General features: G+C 41.2%; 1 pseudogene; it reads right to left on the bottom strand.

Moving 5' to 3' along the window:
* Positions 1-12,920: 12,920 nt before the first annotated feature.
* On the bottom strand, positions 12,921-13,039 carry LOC133365669 (5S ribosomal RNA; annotated as a pseudogene).
* Positions 13,040-15,049: the final 2,010 nt, after the last annotated feature.

The raw sequence follows: 15,049 nt of genomic DNA, 5'->3' as shown, positions 1-15,049 counted from the left end.
TCTTTTGTGTTTGTTGTTTTCCCACCTAGAACAGCCTGACCTTTCTTTAACCTAGGGAAACAGAGCTTGTGGTTGTGTTTCAGGAAGGCTGAAGCTGCCCTTTTTAGCAAGGACTGAGCTGACTCTCTCCCTGTATGTGTCGGTGGAGTTTCCTTTTCCCCCTTCTCTCCGACTGGAATTTAGCCTTGTTTACAGTGTTCCCTGAAGCTTTCCTGCTAGGGTGGTGTTGAAAACTAGCTTTCTATGGGCTTCCTTCTCCTAGGATCTGTCTCCTAAGATATAGGTTCTTTCAGGATTTGGCTTCTAGCTCAGGGTGACCTTGGGCTGCCCTTATTACTTATTGCTCTGAGCTGTTTTACTTCAATTAAATAATGGAATAAATGAGAGCTACTTACCCTCTTTTCGCTCTGCTGCTTAACTCCCTTGATGCTTTGTCAGCTGGGGCCTTGACGCTTCATCAGCTGGGGCTCCCTCTAGCTCGTGGAGCAGGCTAGCTGTCTTTTGTTCTAGCCCATCTCACAGGGTTGTTCTGAAGATAAAACTGGAACACCCCATGTATGATCTTAATCTCCTTGGAGGCAGGACGGGTTGCAGATGTATTGCTCACAACAGAAGAGGGCTCATTGACATCCTATATGTATGAAATTCTATACAAAGTATAAGAATTAGAGACTTCCTAGAGGTCATGATGGTTATCTAAATTCATAGCACATTCCTTTGCATGTGTAGTACCATGTTAGTCAAATGCTGTGTCAACAGGATGTCTCTTCATCCAAACCTCTGGTTATTTTAGCATTTTGGATGGTTCCCCAAGCTTTTCAAAGAGACAAAGCTGCCCTGTATCCTTGTGAAAAGAGACAATATTCCTCCATGCTCAATAATTATTGCTATATATAGCACAATATGCTATTAAAGTGCCATCCCCCTCCCATGGTATACACCCTGAGCTAATTCAGAAATCAGGACTATAGTCTTGAGATTATCCTCAGAAAAGATTGTTGTTTTTATGAATATGAAAATGAATATATATATGTATCATAAGGTTATAATATTACAAAGATTAATCTGAGCCCTCCTGGTTGCTCATTTTCATTCAGAGATGCTTCACTCTATGTCTACTATCATTGTTAATGTTGAAAGACATGGTTAATCAGTCTTTCCTTGCTCAGACTATAGAGGACACACAGTGAAGTGGTCTGGGCAATTGAACTACACACAGACACACATCACTGGTGAGAAAATACAGCCTCTTGAATGTTTACTGAAAATAACAGAAAGAGGAGTAAAAAGAGTGCTACAATTGAAGAAGATTAAATATATATTGAGCTGACAATGATTATGTTACCTTGGATATCAACTTGCTCCCTATATCCTCGCCTGGTCTCTGCAGTCAGCTGATGAAGTCTTGCTGACAGTGCCACACAGTGTGTGTGTTTCCTAGCAATAGGGCCTTCTGTGTGGTTGCCCCTGCACTATGGAATCTTCTCCCCTTGGCAGTTAAACAGGCTGCTTCTATTCTCTGCTTTAGGTGTCTTTGCTGAATTGTTTGTAATTTGCAGTTGATGCTATCTACAAAGAACAATTTTTTACTGTTTCATTATTCTGTTTTACGATTGATTTTATCTCATGCATTTTACATGCACTTGTCCACTGCTCAGCTACTTTCTTTCAAGTGATTTATAAATCCTTTAAATAAACATTAAGTAAAATAAATGCTACCAAGACACTTCTCTGTCCGCTCCAGTTACTTCTTTCAGTCATGGGAACTATATAGGAGATGGCTAACAACAGCCATCCATTCCCTCAAGTGAAATTAAGCTTCACAGAGCAGTCCCAATGTGGGACACGGGTTGGTGGGAGCAGAGAGAGAGGTGTGGTGGATCCACTGCCACATCCCAAGTTGTGCAAGCTTATGCTGGCCAGGACAGAAGGTTTTAGTGGTTCTTCCATCTATTTCACTACATCATTCCAGGATGTTTTAGCTGAGGGACTCAAGGATCGGGCCTCTCAGGAGTTCCATGGGACTGGATCCAAAGCTGCCAGCCCCCAGCCCATTCCATCCCATTTTGCAACTTTCCACATGCCACTGCTTGTGGGGACAACAACTAGTGGTAACTTTCCACCCATTAGGGCACAGCTCGGGCATTGGCTATGATGTAGCCCCCCTCACTAGGGGCTCTGGTGGAGAGGAACTTACGTGCCATCCTAACACACACACACCCCGGTCTATCAATACAGGGGAGTGTTAGGATTGTGCTCTAATTATATGTAACTGTATAGGCTCACACTAGCCCCTTGTTGTTCTGGCCCTTCACCTCCACTCTCAAACTTTTAGATTGTAAGCTCATAGGAGGCAGAGTCCCATCTTTTGTTTGTTTGTTTTGCTTATGCTACTCTGTAAAGCACCATGAACACTGTGCCTCCTGATCTGCTCTGGAGAGTCTCCCAGCCCTCCAAAGCAGATTGGGGGCAGGGGCAGGAGGAAGAATGTCCAAAATCACCTCCCTCCCCATTCTGTGAATGGGTGCCTTCTGTCTGCGGAAGTACACTGTTGGATGCTGTTCTAAGTTTACGGAAACTCCAATAAAACAATTCTGTGGCATCCATTAAATGTACATGGCAAAATGATGACTTGGTTCAAATGCTCTCTTCTTCATACAGACCATAACAACCTTCTAATATCTCAAAGTAAGAGGCTTCAGAGAACAGGGGGTTACAGACTGATGATAAGAATTGTACACTGTTTTGTCTACAGAGCCACTCCTATCCATAATGCCAGCCACTTGGTAAACTAATCAATATTGTAAGTGCCTGAGGTTTCAGATTCTACAGGCACAGATAACTAATGAAAACGCTTTTGTGCTGGAGATGAGAAAAACAAATGTGTCAATAAAAGAAGGGAAAAGGACCTTGCAACTCTTGGTGGAGGGGGAGGGATTGAATGACACATTTATTTGTATTTGCTTGTTTCGTATGGGATCTCACAGCTGTTGTTTTAATGCTACAGCAGTTTATGTTCTTGTTATATTACCGTGGTAAAGATCTTCACTAGAGGCCTTGTCCCCAGTGCCCCCAGTATTGGAGGTTCGGTGGATGGCAATCAAGACGACGGCCTTTTCTGCGGTGGTGCCCTGCTTGTGGGAAGCCCCCTCCCCACCATTTTGTTGGCACCCTCTTTTCTAACCTTCAGACGGCAAAAGTAAATTAGTTCTCCTTCGCCGGGTTGAGAATGAGTCCTACGGAATTGTTTTATAGCTGCTGTAACCTGTTTTTTAGTTCTTGCTTTTATGACAGTTTGTTGTAGATTGCTTTTATTGTTTGTAAACTGCCTTGTGGGCCTCTTTTGGTAGATGGGCAAGGCATAAATGCTTACAGCAAGTAAGTAAAAGTAAAGCTGCTGACTCCCACCCCTTTGTCTTGGCTCCATGACATCAGCAGCTGCATAACAGGCAGAAATTGACTGGTGAAGCCCACCCCCCCGATTGGCAATGAAGAGACAGGGGGAGGTGCCTTTTTGCCTCCCAGGTGGCTGTTAAAAGCTCCAGGCATTTTTTTTCTTCCACAGGGCTCCATAATATGGGCAGCTGTGTACCAGCCAGAAATTCATTGGTGTAGTTTTCCCTCCACTATGGCAGGGATGGTGAACCTCAGATGCAGAGAGTTAATGCTGCCTTCCAGGCCTCTTTCTCTGGCCTTTCAAACTCTCCCTAGGCTACACTCTGAGTGTTTTGCCAAGCTGAAATATTTCATTGAATTCTGATCATGCTTCTTACTTGTCTGGATGGAGGTTGGAGAGGGGTGTGTGAATATCAGTAGCGTAGTGCCAAAAGCAGCAGTGCAAGGTCCCTTCATGTTAGTCAGAGCCATGCCCCCTCACCCCTTTTTGAGGGGTTGAGAACAAGATCCTTGTTAGTGCCTTCTCCCTCAACAACAGACATCCCTAGGAGACAAAAAGTATGAGAGTGTTCTCAGTGGCTGACTCACTTCCTTTCACTCTGATTGGCTCCAATCAGCAGCAAAGGACAAGGAAGCATGTTGGAAGACTCTTTTCAGTGGCTAACACACTTCTCTTTGATGCTGATTGGCTCATAAGATCCTGGAAACGTAGGGACCCTGATCCCAAAAAAGTAAAGGGTCTATGACCCCCTGAGACCCTGAACAACTACACCCTTGGTGAATATGTGTGGACACTAACCTACTGTAGACAGGGAAAGTTTACATTTCTTGCTCTGCCCTCTCTTGCCTCTGGTCATACTCACCCTGGCATGTGGCCCTTGGAAGGTTGCCCAGAAGGAAATGTGGCCCTTAGGCTGAAAACGTTTCCCCACTCATGCAGTCTGGCAATGAAGAGATGGGGAGGAGGTGTCTGTGTGTCTCTCAGGTAGCTGTGAAGTCCTTCCAGAATAAAAAAGGAAAAAAGGGGGGTGCAAGCTGTGAATGATAAGATTGATTAGTTGATTGTGTGCTCTTGGTTGATGAACCATTGAATTTATCGTAGATGGCCAGAAAAAGGATAATCTAACACTGGCCAAAACCAGAATGATTTATTCAACTACCAATCTTCAGTGACATGATTTTGGCTTTGGTTTGTTTGTTGCAAATTAAAGAGATTTTGAGACTAGAGTTATTTTACATAATTTATGTTACCCACATATAGCGATGGGGGAGAAATTCAGTTCGTTTTGCATTTTAATGCAAAAGTACCTAAGTCACATTTCCTGAATAATACATGCACTGAAACACAGCTATCCTTCCAAATGTACACGTCTCTCAAATTTTGCAGTGTATATAAATGTATATAGTGTGTGTGAAATTCTTATATTATTAAACCTAACATACAAGATGCATTATATTTGGGAAATAGCTTGCAAAGATGTGTATATGTGAAAACATGCGTACAAAGAAGTTTATGTTAGGAGAAATGAACACTGAAATGCTGATGAATTCTCATGAGAATCTTTTTTTAGAAGAAAAAAATGCAAATTGATCTGGAAATATGGAGAATTGAACTTAAGACTGGAAAAAACAAGAAAATGAGAGAAAGCAAAATGGACAGATTTGTACATCCTTACATATGGCAGAGGACCATAGATCAGTGGCAGAGCATCTGCTTTGCATACAGACGGTCCCAAGTTAAGTCCCTGGGATCTCCAGATAGCAATCCCTGACTAAAATCCTAGAGAGCCCCTGCCAGTCAGTGTAGACATTACTGACCCAGATGGGCCAATGGCCTGACTCAATATAACACAGCTTCCTATGTTGCAACAACAACAACAACAAAATCCCAAGAGCTACGCATTGTGGTCTGACAGAAGATTCACAAATCTCTCTAGTAAATGTGTTGAAATTTTCAGCCCTAGCCATTTAATATATTAGGGATGAAGGAGAAATTCAATTCAGTTTGATTTAAAGCCGAATCTATCAAATTACTCTTTCCAGAACAATATAAGTACCGAAACCTTTGAAATTCGCACTTATCTGAATTTTGTGATGCAGTTCTCCAGCTAAACAATATTGACAAGAATACATAGATTATAGAAAAGTGTGCATAAAAATCAATATGTTAGTGAAAATAACATACAAAATGAATTTACGTTAGGAGAAATTGCTTGCAAAAATGTGTTCATTTGTCAAAACTTCATACAGAAATGTGTTTATTCTATATTTATTTATATAAATGTGCCCCCTTAGGCTTCTACTGGGAGGAAGGGTGGAATATAAATCTAATAAATAAATAAATAATATAAAGAAAAATTCACACTAAAATGTTGAAGAATTTTTATGAGGATTGTTAAAAACAAAGTTCTCAAACTGCTGCGGAAATCTGGAAAACTGAATTTTAGATTGGCAAAATGAAGAACTGGGAGAACCAAAACTGACAGATCCATCCCTGATGCATGGCATATAAATACTACGGATTTAAGATGATCTCTTGGCTATCTTTTCTTCTCATGGAATAATTGTTTGGCAAAGATGTGTGTATTACAAGGAATCACTAACAGAATTAGTACTACAATTCCAGGCTGCTTTCTGGGATGCCATGTCAGTTAAATTGGTATAAAACTAACATAAATCTGCAAGATAGAAAAAGCCATATGGATTCAGTCTAGTTGGCAAATGCATGACTAAGTGATTTGCTTTTCAGTAAGGCACTTCATTGAGTGTTTAAAGCTAAGAATCTTATGCACTGAACTGGGAATCAGAATGGACTTTCACTTGACTCTGTTCTCTCATGCCAGCAATGGAAATAAATCAACCAAGTAGCCACTATCTCCAGTAGAGTCCACTCATCATGACACAAACTCTGGTTGGGGTGGTACCTACTGTGATCTGAGTTCCCAGGATTCCCAGGATACAGTTCCCAGGATTCTTTGGGGGAAATCATGACTGTTTAAAGTGGTATAATCCTGCCTTAAACGTATAGAGCAGATGGAGCCTAACGGGCTTACTTGTAAATGATTTTCTCCTAACAAAGTCATTTATTTATTTTTCAGTATTAACTGGTGAGGGCAGGGTGTGGGAGAAAGAAGAGAACAATCAATGTGTGCTTTTTAAAAAAATGGTATTTCTTATCTTCCAGTGCCCATGCTGTCAGTAAAAGGGGGAAAAAAACAGTTACCTGAAGCCATCTAACCAACCTTCACAAGGTTAGTGAGGGATTTACAGAACAGCTAGTTCTCTCTCTCTCTCTCATTAGTATATAGCTGCGGTGTGTACCTTTTAATTTGGTTGTCAGGGGAGACAGGAACAGGATGCAATAATTAAGGATAAAAGATGGGGAATGGAGGCTTTATTAAAGGATATATTGAAGATGGGGATTTGATCTGAGATTAGATTATGATTGGAGTCGTTAATGCAGCTGTGGCTCTCTTGAGTGACAGAGCAGTAGATGAATTGAAGAGGCAATTATAAGTACAGGATTCCCTGTAATCTTTACAATCCCAACCTCAGTACCACATCCACTTAAATTAATTTTGATGAAAGCTGCAAATTTACACCTTTACCAGATTGGAAATTTTTGTTTGTTTATTGTCCGATGGAAATATTTCCCAGGGAAGCTTTTTGGGGGAGGGGAGGGGAGGGGAGGGGAGGGGAGGGAGGAGAGCCATTTTGTCTGCCTGCTTGTCTTTTTGGACTCGCTGAATTAATAAGAAGAGATTAATCCGAAGGCTGGCGCCTTTATGAAAACTGATTGATTTTTGGCAACCTGGTGCTATTATGATTATCTTCTGGAAGGTCAAAGGGAAAGCATGTAAAAGTCACAGCTGATTCATGAGTTCCCTATATTAAGTAGAGGATAAGGAAAAGAGGGAGCAGTTTGTTGATCCATGCTACAAGTGAGGACCACTTTGCCTTGCATTGCTGAGAGTGAAATCCGAGGGAAAGGATTTTAAACAACTTTGGACATAGTTATTTAAAGATGTCTGTTCAGGAGAGATAGCAATAGTTCATTACTATGCATGTTGAAAACCTATTTTAAGGAGCTCTTTTGCCGCACAAAGATTATTTTACCACCTCATTTTCTACCACCCCGCATTCCTCACTACGAATATAAATGATGGTTGTAGTTTAAATTGGTATTATATTTTGATAGCCTAGTTTTGAATGTACTGAAGAATATGTTGCATAAAATATGTGGGGACAGGTGGGAGGACCCATCTAGAAATGCCAGCCTGAAACGCTGTTCTTTTTAGGCTAGCAGGTTAGGAAAACAATGTAAGCATTTAAAACAAAATTACTGTTTAAAAAATTATTGATGCATTTGTCATTTACAGCCATTAAGGAAAACAAATATAAACATTTCAGTCCTGAAGACACCAGGGAACAAAGTGTACATGGAAGGCTGCTTCTTCATACATAGGTGTTTTAAAAAGCATGTGTGTAAATGGGTGCTGGTACGTGCAGTATTACTTTAGCCCAAGGATGGGAAAGCTGAGGCCCTCCAGATGTTGTTGGGCTGCAACTCCCATCATCTCTGACCATTGGTCATGCTGGCTGGAGCAGATGGGAATTGGAATCCAGTGACATCTGTGTTGGAAGTAAAGCACCAATGCATGTTACAAGTGACCTGAACCAGTGGGGAACGATAGACAGAAGGCAATATGTTCTTTCCTCTGCTGTGTCCTTCTCTAAAGTGTTTGTTGTTTTTGCAGACTTTGCTCCTTTGCTTCCTATTTTCTCTTCGTGTCTTTCTCAGTTGGTTAGTTATGGCTCCCTGAGTGGAAGCTGCGTGGCTGCTTCAGCGTGTGTGTGTATATGCATGTATGTATGTATATATATATATATAAACTTGAACTATGTAGAGGTCATCAGGTTCCCACTCCTTTTTTAGCTCAATCCAGCCATTCATCAGGACTACTCAGAAAGGCTGAGCGAACATGGCCTCCCAAAATTCTCCACTATATTTGCAAGTTCCAAAATGTGTCAAATATTTTCTGAGGTGGAGGGGAGGTAAAATTATCCAACAGTTTCAGAGGTAGTTCACCATTAGCAGCAGCATGGGCTCTTGCTTGCTTTCTTCTCCAAGGTTTTCCCTGCCTCCTGCCATTGCAAGTAACAGCATCAGCAGAGCTCCTTGTTGGCACCACCACCACCATTTTGCCCTAGACTCAGCATCATTCTGGGGCATTGTGGGGTGGGGAATGGTGACCACTACCACCAGAACAGGTGAAGAACATCTGGCAAAAGTGCCCTCTTTCTGGAGCAATGAGTGCAAAAAAAAAATCTCAGAAATTTTCTATGAAAAATCTCTTCCAGGAAATTTCAGCTCAGCTCTAGGTCGTGGCATCAGCCAGTAGTTTGGGAAGAAGAACAGGGTGCTGGATTGATTCCTCTGTCTTTCTTTCCTCTTCCCCCAAACCACTGATATGGGCAGCTCTAACTAGGGGTGAATCTGTCCGTTTTGGTTCTCTCTCTGATTCTTATTTTTCCAGTCTTAAATTCATTTCTCCACATTTCTATGGAAATTTGCAGGGTTTTTTTTTTAATGCTCATGAAAATTAAACAACATTTTTAATGTGAATTTCTCCTAATGAACACATTTTCTCTATGCAATTTTGTCTCAGATGCTCATTTTTACAAAGTGTTTTCTCCTAAAAAAACCATTTTTGTGTTTTATTGTCATGAATATATACCTTTTTATGCATACTTTAATATATGCATTTTTGTGCATGTCACTTGGCTTGAGAATTGCACTGCAAATTTGGGAGAAGTGCACATTTTGAAGGTTGGCTATGATCTGGTTTACACAGTATTTTGGAAAGTGTGAATTAGGTGGATTTGCCTTTAAAACCTCCTCCATCCCCAGCTCTCAGGGTCACAATGCAGCAGAGGAGCAGGATTGTTCCCACTGAACTCATCCATTGGGTTCACTTGTCTTCTGCCAGATGTCCATGCCTGAACATCAGGCTTGCAGAGGACCCACACATGAAAAATTTAATGCATGTAGGTCCAAACCACATTTCCTAATTCGGTTGCAGGTTCCAGCTGCTGTGAATGCACCAGAGTTCTTCGGCAACATCTGCACAAGCTGGCTGCATTTGAACATAATGCCAAATCAGGGACTGGGAACCTGTGTTCCTTCAGATGTTTGTTGGACTCCAATTCCCATAAGCCGTAGCTAGCATGGCCCATGGTCAGGGATGATGGGAGTTGTAGTCCAGCAACATTTTTATTTTGTTGTTATAAACAGCTTTGATTTTTTGAAAATGAAATTGCAGTATGCAAATATGTTTATAAGTGAAATAAATGGTAAATAATATATAGACAGCCACAGGTTCCCCATTGCTAAACCATATTTTAGCCCTATGGGAAAGAGCCTAGATAAGAGACAATCTCTAGCACAAATGGGTCAACTACAGGCATTTCAGGTTTAGATCTGAACTGTTGCCAATTGGCATCTACCCATCACTTCACTTAATAGGAGAGAAATCCCTCTCTATCTATCTGTCGGAAATAGGCTGAAGAGCTGACAATATCAACTGCAAGACATTATGAGAGATGGAAAGGTCAATGTCGTTTTATGAGTACAAATTCACAATGATTTTATTATACTAATATTCTGACCTCTCATCATTGACATCGTGACCTTCTGTGGAAGACTTTATCAAAAAGGCTTGCTTTTAGTGCTTGAAAACTAATACTGGAAATGAAAACACAAGAAGCATTTCATTTGGTGGGAAAGGGTGGGAGTAAAAAAATGTGCTCACCTTCCCATCCCTTAATGGAAGGGAGGAGAGGATTCATTATTTTAATTTTGCTTTTGTATTAACCTATACCAGCATTCTTAAAATATGTCATAATGGGCCTATGCTGATAATGAAAAAGTGGTCCAAGTCTCTGGAATTATACTGCATCAAAAAAGGATGCTCCTATCTCTGATCAAAGTAAATGTGGGGAGTAAGTTTGCATGGGAGACTGTCTTTGTTGTCTTTTTATAGTCTCCTGAAGACCTCCTTCTTTCAACAAGCCTTGTAAGTGGAGATCTTTATCCCAGTCTGCATTTGTAGTGGCACTATTTTAATGGTTTTTTACATGTGGAATTGGTTTCAAAGATTTGTATTGTTTTTATATAGAATTCTTTTAACTATTTTATATGTGAAACTGTTTTTAATTATTTTATGCTTGTTTTATGGTTGTAGGTCTTGTATTTGTTTTATACAGTAATTGTATATTTTATAGTTGTAACCCACCTTGGGACCTTGTGTTGAAGGGTGGGGAAGAAAGCTAATAAAATAATTGAATAAAATAAGTACTGTTGCTGTCCTAGACATGGCAATCCTACAAAAATTAACATCTTGTGTAAAATAGGAGTTGCTTCTTTGGCTTTTCATCTTCTCTCTGCACTGCCAAATCTATCAAATTTGCACTTTTTTGAAACAATATGAGACCTGAAACACAGCTATCCTTTCTCACATTTTGCAATGCAGTTCTCCAACCAATGTTTGCGAAAATGCATAAATTAGGGGGAAATGTGCATAAAAATGGACAGTTAAAATAACATACAAAATGCATTATATTAGGAGAAACCACTTGCAAAAATGTCTACTTTAGTCATAACTGCATACAAAAATGTACAGAGAAATTTGCACTGAAATGCTTGAATAATTTTCGTGAAGATTTTTTTTTTAAAAAAAATCACAAATTGCTGCAGTATTGAATTTAGGACTGAAAAAATGAGAAATAGCAAGAACCAAAATTGACAGATTTTCCCATCCTTATTTCCCAGACAATCAGGCTGAGAGTGGAGCAGTGAACACCAAACTCCACTGCATAAATGAGAAACCTCTGCCCACCAGCCTTTCTCCACCCCGTTCCTCTCTTCATAGGCACTGCCCTCTCCTACGCTCCCTCTTCCCCACTGCTAAGCTGGTTCCTCCAGATCAGCTGAGCAGTATGGTTGGGAGGGGGCAGACCACATGGAAAGGACTATGGGAAGAATATGATCTAAAGTAAGGTCTTTCAAGTATTAATTGAATATGGAGTTTTCACATGCTTATTTCATTTACCATTACATTTATGTCCCACCTTTCCTCCAAGAGCTCCAAATGACGTATATTGTTTGCCACCTCCCCATTTTATCTTCACAACAACCCTGTGAGGTAGATTACTAGCCCAAGGTCACCTACTGAGCTTAATGACTGAGTGGGGATTTGAACCCTGGTCTCCTACTCTAGCCACTGCACCACACTGGCTCTGTTAAGACTCCCACTGAAATCCACGAGACTCTTTCAAACACTTGGGAGAAGATCCAGTGCTTTAAAATATTCAGTACTTTTAATTTTGGCTAGATTGTGCCTCTATATGCCAGCACAGATGCATGCAGTACATCATGCCAATATGGTGCCCATGGATGCACATTCAGCCACAGAGGCCTTCCCTTTTGCCTGCAGAGTCCCCATCCTTCCCCCTGCTCAATTTAGGCTTGAAAGAAGCATTCTGTTGTAGCCAACAGAACAGGATGTGTTGTGTGCTTGGCTGTGGAGTGTATGTGCATACTGTGTATGTGGGCAGCAGGCAGGTAGGGGTGTCCACACCAGTTTCTCTGGTTTATAAAATGTTTGTGTCCTATGCAGCACATAAATGAAATGTATAAAAAGCAGTAAGGGGAAAAAGTTATCTAACTAGTGGTCAAGTTTAGTTTAATGCTGCAACTACAGGTCACAACATAACAGATCAAAACATGGGGAGAAAACATGAAAATATCACACACCTAATCAGATTAAAATCATTAATACAAAATAAGAATAAAACTATAAAATCCAAAATACTAAATAATAGTTACAACACTAATAAAAATAATCCTGATGTTAAGGCTGGTCCTAAAATGACAGTTTTAGCCAGCCATCTAATAGGGTTAGCTGGTACAGATCTCTTTTGAATTTTAGAGATAAAAAGAGTAAAAATTGCCATTTGATAACCAACATTAGGAAGGGCATCTGCCAATAGATAGTTGATGCATTCAGCTTCAGAACCTAAATTAATAATAATCTGATCCAGCAGTCTTCCTCTTATTGCTTCATAAAACAGGCAGTGTAGGACATCATGCATCTAACTGGTAGATAATTTCCTATTGCACCTCATGAGCCCTACACTGTAACAGAGGTGATGAGCCTGTGACCCATCAGATGTTGCTGGACTACAACAGCATCTCACCATTGGCTGTGCTGTCTGGGGCTGATGGAGTTGGAGTCCATCAACATCTGTTAAATCACAGGCTCCCCGCTTCTACACTGGACTAATCTGTATATGTGCATGCAAATCTAAAAGTACAATTGCTATCAAAAGGCATTTTGAAAAATACCTCTCCCGATGTATTTGTTGTTATATGCCTATGGCGACCCTATGAATCTTTTTGGATATATTCATAAGGTTTTCATGGTAAGAGGTATTCAGAGGTGGTTTATCATTGCCTTCCTCTAAGGCTACGGCACCTGGTATTCCCGGGTGGTCTCCCATCCAAGTACTAACCAGGCCTGACCCTGCTTAGCTTCTGGGATCAGATGAGATTGGAAGTGTTCAGGGTACTATGGCTGTAGGCCCCAATATATTTAGTGAAGTTTAAAATGTGCAGATGAGTAATTCTTTAGCACAGGATATCAGAAAGGGCCTTATTTCTTCCTAGCAACTATCACATGGCTGGATGCTCTAATGAGTACCATCCTAAAAGAGGAACTTCCAGCACTAGAGAGCTTTAAAACACTCAAACACAACTAGTTGTCTTTTCTAATTTACGAACAACCATCCCAAAACAGGAATCCTCTTTATATTTTTGTGAACAATCTCCTCAGAAGCATGCCAAGTAATTTGTTAATTTTCTTCTCAAATATCAAGCCCACAATTCATCCAACATTAGTCCTGACGAAATCCCAATATGAAAGATGGTTTTCAGTGGGACTTAATTCATGACTAACTTCAGCTGGGATTAGGGCCTCAAGTCCTCCATGCTCAACTGCCTTTATTTAGTTATTGCATTTATATACCACATTTCTCCCAAGGAACCCACAGTGATTTACAATTTAAAATATGTACACCACATTTTTCAGCTCAAAGGTTGGATTCAGAACTGGCCTACCCTCCATGTGCCATTTTTGCAGGTAGGTGCAGACACCCAACTGTCAGTCACCTGACATATGATGTCAAGTGATTCAAATTTCAAGGGGGGGCAGGCACAGGCTTATCTCCAGTCTCAGAGCTGTGGTCCCACAGCGCTAAGATCAGAGATACCAGAAGTGCTGCCAATTCCTTGATGTCCTAACACTGTGATGCTTAGTGTTAAGATCAGAAATGAAGCCCCTTATATCTGATCTTAGCACTTACTGCTTAGATTAGAGATAACAGATCTCTGTGTGACATCATACGGTGGCAGATGACTGACAGATGGTCATGGTTTGCCCAAAGCTGTGGCCAAGCCACATTGAGAGGTCTGGTGGGCCTAATTAGGCCCATGAGCTGGAGGTTCCCCACCTCTGGTTTGTAGAAACAAATGGTACAAAATATTCTCAGGCCAGCTTCAGGAGCTGATGGCACTAACTCCATAGCCTCAGCTTCTTCTCTTCTGTATTCCCTTGGGCCACACAGGTTTTAAGGAGCTGCTGGTAGTGGGACTGCCACCATAGTTCTCTCAGGTCATAAACTCATACAATAGTAGAGTTAGAAGGAGCAAACAAGGCCATTGAGTCCAACCCCCTGCAGGAATCCAGCTTAAAGCATACTCAACAGGTGGCTGTCCAGCTGCCTCTTGGTTGCCTCCAGTGTTGGAGAGCCCACCACCTCCCTAGGTAATTGGTTTCATTGTCATACTGCTCTAACAGTTAGAACGTTTTTCCTCATGTTCAATCGAAATCTGGCTGGTCCTTCAGATTGTCCCTGCAGGAACTGCTGTTGACATGCTTCCAGGCCTGTACTTCCTGGCTTCTCCCCTTTATGAGTTCCATTTTATGACATATCGATGCCCTCTTGTGTGCAAGCTGGATTTTGTTTTCCAGTCAAAGGCTGTCTCGCAATTGAAAAGACAAATGCCACAAGGGAGAGTGTCTCTGATCTGCATATCATGCTTTGGATGCTGCCAATGCACTACATTTGCTGTACCATTGAGTGAGTCCCCCCACAATTGAGCCAGGTCATTTCACTCCTGGAGCCCTCATTGGAGTCTTGTTGAGTCAGTTCAGTTCTGTTTCGAGGGGGGGGGAAGGCTTCAAGCGACTTTGAAGTTGAGATGACATCTGAACCAGGGGCTTCTTGACATGCAACCCACACTCTTAGTCATGACTTCAAAATCTTTGGCTGAATATGGATAGTTTTTGGTTGAATATGACTAAAGGCGGGCCCCACTTATATGGCAGGTTCCGTTCCGGACCCCCACCGTAAAGCGGAAATCGCCGTAAAGCGGAACCCCATTGAGTATAATGGGGTGCGTCACGCAAAAATGCCGCAAAATGCCGCAAAAGCAGCTTTGAAAAGGGGAATGAAAGCTGCCGCATTAGCGGAACGCCGGGAAGTGAAGCCCTACTGTATTCAGCTAACAAATGTATAAAATAAATGCAGCACT

Source organism: Rhineura floridana, chromosome 10 (assembly GCF_030035675.1).
Source record: "Rhineura floridana isolate rRhiFlo1 chromosome 10, rRhiFlo1.hap2, whole genome shotgun sequence".
Classification (NCBI taxonomy): Eukaryota; Metazoa; Chordata; class Lepidosauria; order Squamata; family Rhineuridae; genus Rhineura; species Rhineura floridana.
The sequence above is the reverse complement of the archived record's forward strand: the minus strand, read 5'-3'. Positions and strand labels throughout refer to the sequence as shown.